The 18,173-nt window shown below is 42.7% G+C and overlaps 1 long non-coding RNA gene across 1 annotated transcript; it reads left to right on the forward strand.

Annotated features, from left to right (window-relative positions):
• Positions 1 to 8,622: 8,622 nt before the first annotated feature.
• LOC112654883 (uncharacterized) lies at positions 8,623 to 16,854 on the forward strand. Its single transcript, XR_003133447.3, has 3 exons — positions 8,623 to 8,730; positions 12,651 to 12,727; positions 14,264 to 16,854. It is a non-coding gene; the product is annotated as an uncharacterized LOC112654883 (long non-coding RNA).
• The last annotated feature ends 1,319 nt before the right edge of the window (positions 16,855 to 18,173 follow it).

The following is an 18,173-nucleotide window of genomic DNA, read 5'->3' on the forward strand; positions in this document are numbered from 1 at the left end:
GCAGAGGCACAGACACAGGCAGAGCGAGAAGCAGGCTCCATTCAGGGAGCCTGACATGGGACTCAATCCCGGGTCTCCAGGATCACGCTCTGGGCTGAAGGCGGCGCTAAACTGCTGAGCCACCCAGGCTGCCCACTGAAACTCTCGATGATGGAATAAGTCAATAGTTAAAATCAACTTCTACTAGACACGTGGACACTTCCCCCTTGGCACCTGGCTCTCCCATAACAACACCAGAAATGATGCCACTGGATTTTCTTCTTATTTTTATCACCCAGGAAGATCCTGGTCTGCTCATGATCTCTGCTTCATGGTGAGTGATAGAGGCGTAATACATGGGCATCTTTTTTCAATGTTCAGTTTGTTTTAAGACTGTGCTATGAGAGTTGAACTTTCTAGGCTCTGACATAGCTTAGTGCAATGCAGACCAGGAATTGCTATGGCATCAAGGGAAAATGTTGGGTCCTGCAAGGAGAAGACAGAGTAGTGCTCTACACCGAGGATTTCTGGATGAGAAGAAAAGAGTTCCTGGCAGGAATCACACCAGTGACCTAAAATGTAATGGGGGAGTCAAGGCACAGGAGGAAAGTAGAGTTGACCAGGTTAAGAAACTCCATTGGATTGGGGGCAAGTTTTCCTGTCTGGGAAGGAAGACCATTCTCACGGAGAGAGCTGAACAAGGATACTGACAGCTTTCTGGGGAGAACGGGGGAGTCTCTGACTCTAATGCACCAAGTAACTGGTAAACTGAGTCAAATGGGAATATGACGGCATGATCTGGACAGAGGTGCTATGTGCCTGTGGGCCAGATTTTAAGCACCCCCCCCCCGCCATTGAACCTCTGATTTGCAAGACAAGGCAAGGGTAACTAAGACAAAAGGAATTAGGGAAACCAAGTTTGGGAGAAGGTTCTCTGTCGTCAGAATAGGCCTGGGGAAATGGGTAGCTGCCTGCAAAGAGAGTAATTTAGGTTCATCCACCTGACTCTTGGAGAACCCATGCAAAACATCACTCACGCGATCTTAATGTTGTTTTGAAAGGGGAAGATACTGTCCTAGACAAAGAGATCTAGGACCCTTTTCCACTTCCTAGGAAAGTTGATCACCTAGAGAACTATATATCATTTTGCAGTGGAGCGGTTTTTCCAGGAGACATGGTGGAGGGATAAGATTTTGAGAAACTTCATGACATCTGTTTGCCTCTTTACTAATAATTCACTTTCACATCCCTCTCTCCTCCATGTGAGTTGTGCCCAGCGCACCTGGAGAGAAGTAGGACCAGGTGGAAAGTAGAGAAGAAAAGATGGTATCTTTCTAACATGAGAAAAGACATCTGGATTTTCTTCCTCCAAGCCTTGAGGGAGTACTTGGTTAGGAAACAGCAACAACAACAATAACAAAAACGCTCTCAGATAGTGGAAGAGAAGGAAAGACAAAGGGCATAGGGCCAAGAGGAGTGATGATGTTGGGGTTCTGCCTATGGGAGTGGACATGAGGGAGCCACACGGACACGAATGAGAAGGGCCAGGGAATAGAGCCACCCCCAGAAGATATGCTTGTATTCCCGAGGTTGTAGGAGAATCAAATCAGCAGATGGCCAACTGCCCAGCCTCAGCCCCGGGAACGACCATGCACACAGGTTGCCCTGGGTCTATGCTAACATTTCTTTGCCCCAGCATGTGGGAGGATTCCCTCTGCAGTAGCTAGACGCAGACAGAGTTCTTGTGCCATGACATTGCTGAGTGTACATTGCACCATTGCATTGTAGGTAAGTCTGCACAACGGTCTCCCCCTCAATCTACCGACTTCTCTACTTACCCAGTCATATTTGACCCATACCTCTTATCTCTTTTCGCTGGCTGTGCACTGCTCTCTCCTGCCACAGGACATTTGCACACACTGTCCCCTCTGCCTGGAATGCTCTCACTTGTCGGCTTGCCTCTTCTACTCCTTCCTCTCAATACACATATGCTTAAGTTATATCCTTCCTTCAGATCTCAGCTGAAGCAGCACATCCTTGGAGAAACCCGTTTTGAGATCTTAAGAACAGTTAAGATGCTATGTATCTGGATATTTGAATTGTCCTTCCTAAGAAAGTACACCCCAGATTGCCATTATGCACACCATATTGTTAGTATGGTGGTCTATCTGATTAAGGTCCCTCTACTGTATGTGACTCTAAACATACTGGGGACAGGGATTGTGGGATTTTTGTTTGTTTTGTTTTTGTTTTTGTTTTGCCAACTATTATACTGTCAGCACTCAACATAATGCACGGCAAGTAGTAGGTGTTCAGTAAATGCTTTGTGAACAGATATTTGCATTCTTATCTAACACTGTCCCTGACATGCATATAATGGGTGACACACATATAGGTGACATACACACATACAGAAATATATATAAATACAAATATATATATATATACACACTTATATATATGCTTATACAAGTTTATATAGTTTAAATAAGTAAAGTTATGGGTGAATTGTTTAAGACGCTGTGTGGTAGAGTGGGATCAACACGAACATGACAACTAGGTAGATGAGGACGTAACTGCAGTTCTTCACCTGGGTGTGAATGTAGGTAAATCAGCTTACCTTTCTATGGCTCAGTTTGCCCACTTCAGGAAAAGGATAACAACTCTGAACTTGGTTGTCAAGTTTGAAAGAGATGATGTGCAAAAACTGCCTGGCCCGGTGCTTAGTACGCAGTAAGTGCTCAATAAACAGTGGCTAGTGACATGATTTAATTCGTATATCATATATGGTTTAGATCAGGATGGAGAGCTCAGTTTAGTTGAGTCCCTCACAAAAGCAGTGCCAGATACCTAAGATGGATCCAATAAATAACTGTAGAATAAATAAGTGGAAACATCGCTTTTTAGAATGGCTTGAAATCTGTTTTGTGAGACCCACTTATTTTTCAACACTCAGCCAGGACAATGCAGCATCCGGCCGCTAGGTGTCGATAGATGCACACTGCAAGAACAAGGCCTAGCTTCTGGTTCTGATGTAAAATTTTCTTGTAAAAGTAGTATTAAGGCACCACAACTCTTTACAAGCCAAGTTATGTGTTTAGTTAATTCAAAAATTTCCAACTATATAGCACTATCTGTCAAATAAATCAAATTTTCTCCGTCCTCCCCTTTCCTTCCCTCCTTCTTTCCTTCCTTCCTTCCTTCCTCCTCCCTCCCATTCTCCCCCTTTCCTCCCTCCCTCCATCTCTTTCTTTTTCTTTCTTTCTTTCTTTCTTTCTTTCTTTCTTCTTTCTTTCTTTCTTTCTTTCTTTCTTTCTTCTTCTTTTTCTTTTCTTTCTTTCTTTTTCTTTCTTTCTTCTTTCTTTCTCTTTCTTTCTTTCTTTCTTTCTTTCTTTCTTCTTTCTTTCTTTCTTTCTTTCTTTCTTTCTTTCTTTCTTTCTTCTTTCTTTCTTCTTTTCTTTCTTTCTTTCTTTCTTTCTTTCTTTCTTTCTTTCTTTCTTTCTTTCTTTCTTTCGATACCAGGGAACAAAGAACAAAGCTTGGGTTTTCATGATGATTGTATAAGATACACACATAAATGGGGACATTTGGGCTCCTAGAGCTGGCAAAAGGCTGGGCTGGGAACATGAATTTCTGCTATAGCACAGCCTTCCACCTACACCAACCCAAATAATTGTTTAAAGGCTGGCCCACCTCTCCCTCATCGTGGCTCAACTTTCTTGACTCTTTTCCCAGTTTATCCATGATTCAGATTATTTCTTCTGTTTTATGGGCTTTGCCCATCCATACCTTCTCCCAGGAATTTTACTTATCCTATGCCCACTCTCTTTAATCCCTCGGACACTTGGGTAACACCTCATTTCTTCTTGGGGTATTTAGAAACCATTCTCAAAAAGGTTTTATTTTAGCCGCCCCTCACCAGGTATGGATTCTGTGTTACACACTGTATTACTTTCCTAAGGCAGCCAAAACAAAGTACCAGGGGCCCTGTGGCTTGAACAAAAGAGATGTATTTTCTAACAGTTCTGGAGGCTACAAGTTCAAGAGCAGGTGTCAGCGGGGTCGGTTTCTTCCTCTCTCCTTCTCTCCCTGACTCGGAGTCCATCATCTCCGTGGATCTTCACATCATCTTTTCTATGTGCGTGTCTGTGTCCAAATTTCCTCTTCTCGTAAGAACGTCACTCTCGTGTTCAGTTGGGACCCATCCTAATGACCTTATTTTAACTTAACTTCCTCTTTAAATACCTTATCTCCATATACATTCACATTCCGGGTACTGAGGGTTAGGACTTCAGCATGTGAATTTGGGAGGGACCCAATTTAGCCCACAGGACAAACCACATAGCACCCACCCAATTTTCTCAATCCCATTTACTACAGCTGTAATTATTTGCGTGGATAAGTCATCTTTTTAGTCTATTATGTACCTGTGTTTTCCAAAAGGGCAGGAGTCAGGTCTGTTTGATGGGAAACACAACGTTAAGTATCTGAAACTGCCTGGTGCCTAGTATGTAGCAGGTTATTTTCTCTACATTGCTCCTAAAATCATCCTTTTTATTGTTATTTCCTATGTGACTCCAATAGCTGGCAGAAAGTGGCTGAGTAAATATTTAACTAAAGATATTTCAGAACTCTCTGTGTGCCCTTAGATAAACTGCTTACACTTTCTGAGGTTCCTTTTCCCCAAATGGAAAAAAAAAAAGGATTTGGGGGTAGTTAAATAAAGTGATGTATTTATGACAAAATTTTAAGGGATGCTCCTTGTTGCCCCGGTATTGATTGCTAGGACCCAAACTTGGGGGGGAAGAGGTATTATGTATCCCACATTCAAAGGAAATACCAGCTAAGTCTGCATCAACAGTCAGGGCCACACGCCGCCCACAGAGCCTATCAAGGGACAACCAAACCTTCTCTGCTACCCCCATCATAACCCCAGCCCTTTTCCTCAGCAGAACCCTGGCAAGAGTAATTAAAGAGTCCTGGGAATGCAAGAAAAGTAAAATGAGGCAATTTAGAAATGCGTACAAAGCAGAAAAAGCAGCAAAAGGAGACCTGGAAATGAAATATGGAAAATAACAGACCTGGTATTCTTAATGAGTCATGAAGTAAATGACAGTGATACACGATGTTTGCATTTAAAACATAACCTCCTTGGGCTGTTGTGCCCAAAGTAAGAAATCACACTGGGCGAATGCACTGAGAGCAGTGAGGTCCCAGCTTTGGCCTCTGACACTGAGAACTCAGAAAAAAGGTGAAGAGATCATCAACCAGCTGCGGAATAGTCCTGTAAAGTGGACCGAAGAAGAGAATTTGACGAAGGAGGAGGAGAGTCACAAAAACAACTTCTTCTCTTCTTTCAGTATCTGAAAGTAGGATTTTTTTCAAGGCCCTGTTGCAGTCTTTAAAACACCAGAGGAATTGAGCTTCTGGAGCAGGAGCAGGATTCAGGCCAATAAGACATCATTATTAACCCAAAGTATGCCCTGAACATCTGAGAGAGCCTTCACCATCATACTCTTCTAGAACTTTCTGTGAGACCATAAGCTAAAGTACACAGTCATTTGCTGAGAAAATGTTCTCGTTATAGGCAGTTTATCTGAATCAGGAAGACTGATGTGATTACTGAGGTAGAGAAAAGCACCTGATTCTGGCGGGAGTATTTGAGCCTTGTGTTCAAACCCTGGCTCTTCCAACAGCTGAACAACTTCAGGCAAGTCACTCAACGTTTCTGAGCCTCACTTCCTTCCTAGAGGAACAGGACATCCCAGTCTCACTTAGCAGATAGGCTGACAGGGTTAAAAGTGATCTCGAAGGCAAAGGACCAAGAGTGAGTCTTGCACAGAGCAAACGCTCTATCTCTGCCAGTTATTCCCACCCCAGGGGCTCTGCATGCCCGCCATACAAATAAAATGGGGACTGTCTCGGTCATTTCCCAAACCAGTAATTCCTGAAATGCTAGTATCTCTTCACACGTAAGAAGACCAAAGTGCTACTTCTTAGAATCTTGAAAATTTCCATAATTTTTCTTATGTGTTAAAGAAAAAAAAAAATGAGGCCTGGAAAAGCCAAATTGCTGTTTTTTGTTTTGTTTTGTTTTGTTTTTTTGGCATGACATAGAGGATGAGGAATCTTATCTAGCTCTCTGTGAGGCGAAGGTGGGCTCTTTCAATGTGATCAATAAAAAGTTAAAGAGAAGAAAAATAGCTTTGTCACAGATATACCCTATCAAACTGATAAAGCAGTAAGTTTGTTCCAGAAGTCAGTAAGTATGAGTTCTGTTGATTAGGTAGAGGGTGGTGGTGTGGCCACACCCTGATAGGTTAACCCCAAATCATATTTCTGAGATCACAGTTGCTCACAGCTACTCCCTTCTCCAAAGAATTTTCCCTTTTAAGTCAAAACTGCATAGCCTGAGAGATTATGTCCACCCCACTCCACCTTTCTACGACCCAGGGGACGTTTCTCCAGGGGACACTTCATCCTCACCCAGCTCCTCCTCCTGCCCTGGCCTGCTTCCTTCATTTCCTTCTCTTGGAGGTTCTGACCCAATCAAATAGCTCCACTGTTCTGTTCCCAGAACACCCAATCTAAGACACCGGAGGAAGGAGATTATTAATGATTACTTTTTTAAATTAATGATTAATTTTATTTTTGAAACAAATTCAAAGAACAAAAATTAGGATTCAGGTGTAACGCAAAAAGGAAAACATTTCAAACCTCAAGTTCAAAAGCAACTTTAAGATCTTTTTGTCATTTGAGGGGTACGTGGGTGGCTCAGTTAGTTAAGCATCCTACTCTTGATTTCAGCTCAGGTTATGATCTCAGGGTCTTGGGGTCATGTCCCGCACTGGGCTCTGTGCTGTGGAGTCTGCTTGAGATTCCCTCTCTCTGCCTCTGCCCTTCTCCTCTAAAAAAATTTGCCTAAGACTTTGTCATTTGAAAATAAATTGTAAAAGACTTTGAATGGGATCTTTAAATGTTTAAACCATTCCTACTGCACTGGTCCCAGATCAATAATGACATAGAATGGGAATCTGCCATATAAAATAGACCATTAAATTTCTCAGTGTTATTATGATTTAAGGAAAAATACTTTCTTTGTTCCCTCCCCTCAATCCCTAAACTTTAAGCCTCATGTTTCCCAAGTCTGGGGAGAGCGTTGGTGACTTCAAGTGGCCAATAAGGCAATGTTTGACCAAAACTGCCAAGTAAAAATGACAGAGAAACCTCATCCTGATGTATATAGGTTTTCTGTTTTGTAGAGCATTGATGGTTTGAACTCTTTGTCAACCACTGCTGACATAGTATATGAGATTTCAGAACTTAAATGTCCTCTTTTGATTGTAAGACTAACACTGAATATTCCTTAGAATGCCATTCAAAGTCTTTAAGAAAATCTGAGATCATTCCAAAGAGTCATGGAAATTCAAAACTATCAAGAATGAGAGAATTAGGGATGCCTGGGGGGCTCAGTGGTTGAGCATCTGCCTTTGACTCAGAGCATAATCCCGGGGTCCTGGGATCGAGTCCCTCATTGGGCTCCCTGCAGGGAGCCTGCTTCTCCCTCTGCCTGTGTCTCTGCCTCTCTCCATGTGTCTCTCATGAATAAATAAATGAAATCTTTTTTAAAAAAATGAGAATTTAGAAAGAGAAATTAAGGTCTTAACATACTAAATTATGCAATGCTCAGTTTCTACAGTGTTTTTAACACCACACATAGGGTATTTTAACTACCCTATAACTAAACATGCAGAACTGCTTCCTGCGAGATACCAACCTCAAATACTTGTAGGATTGTAGTTGTCTCCTATTTTTTTTTTTTTAATCAGAGCATCTTGCAACTGTGACTAGTGTTCTTATTAGGTGTACTTATCTGTACAGATAAGTTTTGAGGTTCCTAGTGAACCCAAACATCATATCAAAGAAATCTGTGACTCAGAATTCAGAAGAGAGTGTGGGGGTAAAGAACTTTAGCCCCAATGGGTCACCTTGAGGTTAATCAAGACTGATGAAGGATAACGCAGATCTGAGAACACTCACCAAAGGTAGAGTGATCGTTCCTCCCTCTGAGTTGGAAAATCCCAGGCACGCTTCTTCAACATTCTCAATCATGCTCAAATAACCTAAACTGAGAAAGAGAAAAGTCGCCTAGGAGAAGATAAATAGGTTAACCCCAAATAATATTTTGCTCTCGGGAAATCTCCCTTCTCTGGTTTTAGGTAGTTAAGGATGTCAACGAGGATCTGCTGTGAGATTTCAGGGGTCAAAGAAGTTCATCCACATTGAAATAGGCAGGTTACTTTTCTTCAATTCTATTCTTCCTTCACTAGTGAAGAAAGAATATATTAATTCCTTATCATTGGAAAGGTTTGTAGGAGAAGAGATCTTGTATTATTTTCTGGTAGAAAATATTTGATCAATTCATTGTCTTCAGACTCTGGATTTCTACCAGCTAAATACCCTATGTTTATCTTCTTGGAGGCTGTTGGCAGGTTTTCTCTCCTTAGGAAATGAGTTGGAAAACATCAGTGAGACTTCAAAGCCATGGCTCGAGGTTATCTTCTGATTTATGAAATGACTGTTTCCATCACTTATCAGAACACTGAGTCCTTCCTGTGGAATTGCAATCCTCATATGTAAATAGAATCAGGGGGTTGCTGGTTACCATGTTCACCGTAAGAAATACCTCTTCTGAAAGGTCAACACTTGATAAAAGTCTAAAAAGCTATGTGAGGTACAGGAGGCTGTGTGGTGAGTGTGAAATTCTGGAGATTGGGAAACAGCCTCGTTTTCCTTAATTCATGCTCAATGTTATACTTTTTCAAATCAGAGCATTCATTACTCTCTCCAAAGCTTCTGTGGAGTTCTCCTCTTTCTGACTCCCCTCATTTTCAGCGTTTGAGAGTCAAGAGCAGTAGATCTCATTCTCATCATGCCTCTGTCATTTTAGCTGAGTTTGAGCAAGTTACGGAACCTCTCTAGTCCTCCCATTTCCCACCCCTTAAGTGAGAATTAGAGCCCAGAAACCATCAGAGTAAAAATAGTCAATTAATAAATAAACAAAATGAAAGTCTAGATGCTGCCCCCAGAGCTTCTGACACAGGAGAACTTGGTGAGCTTGGTAATATATATATATAGTCACATATATATTTAGAAAGCTGTGTGGATGATTTTGTTCGTGAGCTAGTTTTAGGAACACTGGCCTGTCTCATACCTAATACTAGACAATCTCTGAGGACTTTTACAGAGTTATGAAGATGAAATCTATTCTATAGTAATGGAAAAATTTGACATGAAATAATTTCCACTACCCATGGTTGCTGATTCTTCAAATGGCACTTCTGAATCATTCTGTGTATCCTTGGTAACATCAAATAGCCACTCATTTCAATGGGTATGGAGAGATGAAAGAAGAGAGGAGGAAAAAAAAATCAAACCAATTAAATCTGCCTTTGGTGTCTCTGGGCAGAATGAACTTTTGCTTTTTTCCTCAGTTGTATTGTTATGTAAATGTATCAACCATGATTCTCTCAGAAAAAGGTTGTTGTACTTAAGTAGGGTAACTGAGGGAAGTTGTACAAAGGGATTATCTATTCAAATATGGAGAGTGGAAAGGAAACCCAGAAATCGTGGCTCTGAAGAGAAAGGGGAGAGAACCAGTACCAGCACCTAGGGGTCTGGGATTGCTCCGTTCGAGTAGTGGCCTTTACTAGAGGGACAGGGCCAGTGTGCAGTGACCTGGCAGGGAGAAAGTCAGAGGACTGAACCCCTGGCCTCAATTTCTGCCCAGCTTCCAATGTGCCATTGACGTCTCCTGCCTCTCATGGACTCTTCCCACACAAGACAGGGAGGCAAGGATGACACAGTGCATCCGTAGCGTCAGGGTCCTGGGGCACCGAGTAAAATGTAGGGAGATTTGGAGACAGAAGGTGATTAGCTTGTACAGAGACCTAGCTCTTCCCCGGTGGTTTCAAAACTCCATGGTTTGAACATCAGGATCTTGTTTTTCAACTGTTGTTTCTTATTTTCTTTACATAAATGCTTCCTGTTGAGCTCCCTAAGCCAGCTCAGATGTCTTCTGTTCTGTGAAGCCATCCTTGCCCCTCGCCCGCAGGCAAATAGCCCTCTGCGTGCTAAGAACCAACTTTTTTAGGTTTCCTTTTGATCTCATGTTGTAGGCCCATAGTTCAATTATTATTGAATCTCTCATATTTTGAATAATCTATATCAAAGTGTCCTTGAAGGTTTGGGTTAAAACAAATTGAGGGTGCTGATAGGATAAACTGGTTTGTGATTTTCAATGATGTAAGACAGCATCCGTGGCTGATTTGCTCTCTGTCTTCCTGTCAATGTGCCCACCTGAGAACACACAAACCATGGGAATATCGCTTAGGAAGCACAGAAAACTAGGGGAACCTTGCAGAACCGCCTTACCAGCTCTGATATCCTCAGGCTCCCAGCCCCACCACCCAGGTAGATTAGTGAGGGAAAATGGAATAATTCCAGGAGGTGATTATAACGCCTTCTTCCTCTCTGACCTACCATCTCTTTTCTAATCTCCAAGACATCTAATCTCCATGTCACTGAATGATTTGAAATATGACAATTCTATGTGCATGGAGTTTTGTTTTCCTTCCATATAGTTATATGTTCCTGTGGATACATTCTGATCCCTTGTATCGAACTTGGGAAGCCCCCTACTACCTAATATGGGAAAACCATTTCTTAGAAAGGACTGTTTTTGATAAACGTATCTGCTTTTTTTGTGGATTCCTTTGAGCATTTATTTCAGATACCTTTGATGACTGTATTGAAAGATTACAGTTAAGTGAGATCTTACATTTAAAAGCATTAATGTAATACCTGTTTTATGGCAAACCCTCGATAAAGAAGTCACGTATGATGGTGATGACAATAGCTTACGTAAGTAAGACCATCATATTTTATGAGACACATCTTCTCCTTTACTCCTGTGAAGGAGGTACTGTAGGGCTCCTTTATTATACAGAGAAAATGAATACTGAGTAGTTACTTGAATTCTCCCACTAAGATCACCCAAGAGAAAAGCAACAAATCTCACATTCAAATTCAGCTTTTCTGATTTCCAAATCTGGCATGGTTTTACTATGTAGTTTCCTTTGATGGCAACCAGTTTCTATCCCCTGTGCACTTATTTTGTCCTAATATCACCTCTTATATTCCTCACACCTGAGAGTTCATGATGCCCTGAATATGAAACCAATCTCTTTTCAGCCTAGGGGACTTTGAGAAGCCCTCATTAGGGGAGTAGCATGTTGTTGTGACCAACCAGGTTATTTTCTCACAAAGACCCGTAGCGCTGGGTACAAAGCTCCCGAAGTCTCTTGGCATGTTACTGCCCCTCTGGGCTCACATCTTAAGTACCAAGGAGTCCATTTCTTCTGAACCTGGAGTCTTGCTTGTTATTGCCATCTGTTACAGGCTGAACTATGTCCTCCAAAAATTTGTATGATGAACCTCTAGTACCTTAAGAATGTAACCTGTCTTTAGAGATTAGGCTTTAGTGAGGTGACAAAGTTACAATCAGACCATGCATGTGGGCCTTAAGCCGACATCACTGGTGTCCCTAGGAGAAGAGGAAGTTAGTATTCCCAAGGGGACCCCAGGATGTGGAGGTGGAAAGATCACGTGAAGACACAGCAAGAAGATGACCACCTGCAAGCCAAGGAGAGAAGCTTCTAAGAAAAACCCAACCCTACTGACACCTTGGGCTCAGACTTCTAGCCTCTAGAACTATGAGAAAATTATTTCTGTGGTCGCAGCCACCCAGTTTGTGGCATTTTGTCATGGCAGCCCCCGCAGACAAAGAGACTCCATTCTCTGGAAGAGGAGTCCTAATTTGAGTTTACACGTGTTTTCTGGGTTATCTTCACTGCTCCCTGCCAGACTGCATCGCCGGATCCCAGAGGCTCCCTAACTTCATGCTCCCAACTGTGCTTCTCTCCCTCACTGGCTTTAGCCTGACTCCCTAGAATGTCCCGATGTGAAAGCCCTACCTGTCACCTCAGACAGCAGCTGTGGTTTCCCTGATGCTACTGCCTGCAGATGCAGAGGGAGGCTTTGCCTGCCCTTTGATAGGAGACGTAAACAAGTCCCCACCTTCCCCCATTTGCTGTACCAGGCTCCCCAGGCTCCTCCTGAATTCTGAATATAAGCTCGGCTATTTTTCACCTCTAGGCTGACTCACTCCATCCTGTCCTTGGACTGAATCTCTGTCCACTCCCACCTTCCTTTTGCCCAGCCAACTCCTACCAACCCTTCAACTCTCCACTTCGAAATAACTCGTTTCAGAAGCTTTTCCTTATGCCACCAGACAGTTAGCCCACACATCCTCTTCGGCCCCCCAGCACGTACATCTTATTATATTGTGGCTCAGAGGTTCTCAAACGTCAGCGTGCATCAGAGTCAAACACAGGGCTTGTTAAAACAAAGACGGCTGGGCCCCAGCTCAGAGTTTCTGGTTCAATAGTTTTGGGATGGGTTCAATAATTTGCATTTTTAACAAGTTCCCGGGTGGTACAGATGCTTTTGGTACTGAGACCACCCTTAGAGAATGAAAGCTACAGATAAATAGCTGATTTCCTTCCTTAATCTCTCCCATCTTACCACTAATAAACTGCACTCTCTTGAAGGGTAAGGATCCTGTCTTCCACATCACTGGGTGCCCAAGACTTTGGACAATGCCAGAAGCATGACAGACACTCAACAGGTAATTGCTTAATATAAGAATGAATGAACCTGGGAATTCCTTACATCAAAAGGGTGCTTTTTGGAATAAGAGCAAGCTTAAAAAGACTCTGTACCAAGGATGCTTAAAAAATATATAAATAAGAGAATCTTTTAGAAAAGGCTCAGGGCCTAAAACCATAATGCTGGTCACGTCGGTTGATACACACACAAAACCATTTATATTGAAAATCGACCAGTATTTTCCTTGGGCTCCCCAAGATGGCAAGCGCCCCCTTAGATGCAGGCGAGGACGATCCATGCAGCGGAGCAGCCCCTGGCGAGCACTGCCGGTGCTTCCGTGGACTCAGGGCCACGCAGCTCTGGGGTCCCCCGGGTGTGGGGCCCCCCGGGCTCCATCAGCCGCCCCCCACCGTGGGCTCCCGGGTTCATGGGACCTCAGAGGTCCCTTCTGCCTGCTGGTTCTAGAAATCCAGTCGGGTCTTCCCGCTGCTAGTGGCCGTCACCGGCCCCGGGCACACATCGCCTGTGACCCTCCGCAGTGCTCCCGGCATCCGCAGCCAGGCTCCCGCACCCACGGGGGTCAGCTCAGCCTGGACGTTCCCGCTTTACCCTCTCGTCAGAGCGATCGTGAGTAGCACCCCTCCTCGACTCTCGAAAGAGTCCCGGCTTGGGTGATATATGAGCACTCTTGATGACCACCATAGGGGAGGCCTGCTGTGATCCCGCTGCCCCTTGGCGTCTGCTACCCTCTTAGGCCATCGCTCCTGCTCCTGCACTGCCATCAGCTGGGCAGGTTAGCTCTTTTCTCAGATAATTTTGTTCTCTGTACCTCTGCATATGCAGTTCCCTCCGCCTGGATTGTGCTCTCCCGTTACCATCCAAGGGAACCACCCCAGGGTCAAATACTGACCCGCCTCCACCACCTGCTTAAAGGCTTTGCAATGCCTTCTCTGAGCTGAGGACCCCCCCCCCCACGCTGTGGTGCTCCTGTTGCACAGCAAACACACGCTCCTCACAGGGAGCTGGGCTCCCTTACAGGGCTCCTTACAGGGCTGGCCAGCCTCCGGGTAAATGTCTGCACGTGAGTCTACGTCCCAGGGATACACCCTCCTCAAGGAGAGCAGTTCTGTCCTCTCAGCGTTTCACAGTATCTCAACATTGAAAGAGCAAATGAACAGAAAGGACCTGCCTGATAGGACTTAAGGGAGATCAGAAATAGTATGGAAACAATGCCCACTTTTGTGAGTTTTCCAAATTCCCCCCTTTTGGTCTGAGTGCCTACAGTAATATGGAGCAACACTATAGGGATCTAGTTTTGGTTTGTTTGTGTGTGTGTGTGTGTGTGTGTGTGTGTGTGTGTGTGTGTTTTAAGATTTTATTTATTTATTCGTGAGAGATACACAGAGAGAGGCAGAGACACACTGGCAGAGGGAGAAGCAGGCTCCATGCAGGGACTCTGGGATTCCGCCCTGAGCCAAAGGCAGATGGTCAATGCTGATCTACCCAGGCATACCCAGGGATCTATTTTGTTTTGTTTTGTTTTGTTTTGTTTCAGGGATCTGTTTAAAAGCATCTTCACATCTACCTGTCTTGTGGGAAATAACATATCCTTCTGAATTAGAGAAAGCTGTGTCCTGGCTCCCTTGAATGGTGTTTGTAACTCATGTTCTTTCTTACCACCTGAGTTACATGATATAACCTTATCAGGAGCTCTACCAGAACTCTGGTGGGCCTCACCTTGTCTTCCTCCTACAAATAACCAATGAGAAATTCCTTCTGAATATTGGTGGAAACTCTCTGAGAACCTTCCCGGCTCATGTTGGACAGACTGCATTAGCCTTGGGCTGTGAGTGCTCTCTACATCAACAGCAGAACTCATGACCTGCAGCCCAGTTTTGAACATACTGTATGACTTCTGATCCTTCTGGGAAGTAATCTTGCATGGAGACAGATGAAAGATTGGGAGGGGAGGTCCAAAATGGATTGATTTGGGGTATTTGATTTCTCCCCCAAATTCTTTAGTTCTGAGGGTGTTCTACAAATCCTAACCTAGGCTGGAAGGTCAGAGATCAAGATGAAAATTATGCATTTCTCAGCCTTTGGCATGTGGAATGCCCACACCTTGTATAATTTCTGTCAGAAAATGCTTTGATGCCCAGTTTCCCAAGCTGTCTCATAGCCTTTTGATACCTATGACTACATTTAAAGTAAAGTTGGCAGAAAGTTTGAGATGATTTTAATGAAGAGGATTTAGCCCCAAAGGTTAATGGGATTGTCATTGTGCAAAGAGTAATTCTTTTGAATGGTGACAAAGTGATACTCAACAGCTTTCAAGCCACCCCATTCATCATCAATTTGGATTGTGTTCTGCTACTGATGTAAAGCTTAATATAGAGTTGTCCACAACGCATCATGACTCCTTTTCCCACACTGACCCCAGTGGTACATGTCAGCCAACATCTGGGCACCACAGCTGTGAGACTTTCGAGAAGCTTGTGCATACGCCTCTTTGCAGGGGTAATTTGCTGAACAACACATGTTCTCATTTGAAGAATGCCCTCTGACCCTATAGGCATTGCTCATAGTGTGATGGGTCCTATAAAATATTTAATCATGTATTTTATTATTTTAATCAAAGGAAGCATGGCATTGACATTGCAGCAAGTGAATGAAGGAACAAAGCAAGACTTTGCCATGGACATTAGTACTCACACCCAAATGGAAAACAGATTTATTAACAAAGGGCCTTTCCAAAACAAACCTAAGTCATTATGTGTCAAGACAAACTACAGTTGTTCTACTTTTAACAACTCCACAGAAGGACAGAAGAGGTGTTCCAGCCAAAGAGGGGAAAAAAAAGGTTAAGTGATTTTCACAGCATTTTTCCAAGTCTTGTGTTTGAAACGGGCATTTAAAAGCATTCTTTTGTAGTTCTGTCAGTAGTGACCAACAAATCATCCCCACCTAGGAAATTACAGAGGCTTTCAAAATGCATGAAAGAGGAAAGAGCTACCACTGGAAGGGGCAGCTGTAAATAAGACCTCTTTGGCAGGCAGCTATGATGGACACTAGTAATGGTGCCACTATTGTGCTTTTGCTTTCTGTTCATTTGTTCTGGACACATTTTATAGGGAGAGGGGGACCTCACCTAAGAGCTTTAAAATCTTTTGGATTATGAAATTCATAGTTTTACGTGACCAACACCTTCAGAATTATTCACATCCAACTATATGATGCATCTTCATGTGATTAATGATTTGGGATGTCTAGAGTGAACTAGAGTGTTTACCTGGTATTTACAGATCCCCTTGACTTGCTAAAATAATTTGCTCTCCTTTACATCATTTCAAAATTATTTGCTTTTTTTTCCCCACTGAAGTTTTTCGTCACCTTCTTTTACATATGTTTTTCCAGTATTCTTTCTTAGTATAAAACCATAAAGATAAGCTCTGTTTTATTAAAAACCCAAGAAATATTGGGATTTTATTCTATTATTCTGAGGCCCATTATTATACTCTCTAGTGTTTACTTGTGCAAACATAACTGAATTGATACTTATAATGTAAACACAATTATTTTTCTTATTTGGGAAATATATTTAGAGTAAATATTAGCAGTATACAATGATCTGATTAAAAGCCAGAGTGAAAGTAGCACAAATTTCAATTGCATGCTCTGTTTTATTTTTGATCTTTATATTTCACTTGTCTCTCTGATGAACCATGTTTCCCTTTTTCTTTATTTCATAGTTTTAAACTTTTCGTGACATCTACTTGCATCTGAATTGCTTGTCACAATAAAATCTTCATTTTCCCCACAGCATTTGACTCATTCTTACTAAAAGTTTAATTCAGAAAGTTTGTTTTAAAATTGTTGTTGCTGCTTCAGTTTGTAGGCTTCACTAGGTCCTGTACACTATGATTTACAAATGTCAGTTACCTTGGCATGAAGTTACACTCTGACTTAAATCATTTCCCCCAAACTTTCTCTTGGCCCAACTTTGGATATCCTCATGTCATGAAAGATCCTGATTTTCTACAAGATCCTCTACAAGATCCAAAATTTTGTAGACAGGTACTTTCTTTTACTCACTACGAATCCACCTAAATGACGTGTATGATTCTAATTTTCTTCTCATGTCTTAAGCTTTCCATATTAATATTTCACAAATGGTCTGCCCAACAATTAACCATTCACAAGATTTTTTTAGAAGACCAAGGGGCACGTGACAGACAAATATTAAGCCTATTAAGGTGAAAGTGTGAAGCTGAGAGAATATACAGACTGATTTTCTGCACAATGAGCTCAGCAAAGCTCATGAAATTCACACGGGAGATTTTCTATGGGACCATAAATTAATCAGACTGAAGCGATGACAATGCAGGAACACAATGAATGTGTCCTGTGGCATGTTCAGGCACCTTCCACACACCTGTGTTCAATGGCACAGTAACACACACACACTCACACACCTAATAATGAATCACTTTAGCAAAAGCTGTCATGTGTTTTCTGTTTAATCCAGAGACAGAGAGAGAGAGAAAAAAGTGTTCCTGTATTCATTCCTAACCCCAAGTCTGAAGCATGAGGAGGGATTATTTGGGGGAGTGAGGGTAGGCTTAGTCTGCAGAGAGGCTACACAGAAGGGAGATTTAACACAAAACATGAAAACACTGCACCCATGAGGTGAGAAAGAAGCAGGAGATGCCAGAGGCACCTGTGACACACTTGGCTTACTTCATGGTTTCGCCAGCAACACTGGAACCTTCATTCCTCTGCGAATATGGCTACTTCATCACCAGAAAACTATAGTTTGGCGTATTACAATTTCATTTAGTTTATTGGCTATACACACACACTGACAGGTGTGAATGGTGAAAGCCAGTTATTTCAACTCAATTTCAATGGTGAAATTCCAGTTATTTCACAACTAACACTGAAACAATTATCCTTTAGCGGGCACTTTTTATAGCTACTACCACAAGCAACAGGAGAGCATGGTGGGTAGAGGGGAGGAAAGTGAAATAAATATAAATGATGCTCCCTAGGTGTTATATGTAATGATGAATCACAAATTCTACTCCTGAAACTAATACTACACTCTATATGAAATAACAGGATTTTATTTTTTTAATATTTTATTTATTTATTCATGAGTTACACACAGAGAGAGCGAGAGGCAGAGACACGGGCAGAGGAAGAAGCAGGCTCCATGCAGGGAGCCTGACGTGGGACTCGATCCCAGGACTCCAGGATCACATACTGGGCCGAAGGCAGGCGCCAAACCGCTGAGCCACCCAGGGACCCCAATAACAGGAATTTAAATAAAAACTTGAAACTCACATAAATAAAGTGTGACATCCCCAGTCACTCAGTATCTCCTTTATCTGTTGGGCACCCAGCGAGCACCCTTCCCTTTTCTGAACGTCCCTCCCATGAAGATGTAGCTAAGTGTGCAAAGTCGC

The sequence above is a fragment of the Canis lupus genome, chromosome 15, assembly GCF_003254725.2.
Source record: "Canis lupus dingo isolate Sandy chromosome 15, ASM325472v2, whole genome shotgun sequence".
Taxonomy (NCBI): Eukaryota; Metazoa; Chordata; class Mammalia; order Carnivora; family Canidae; genus Canis; species Canis lupus.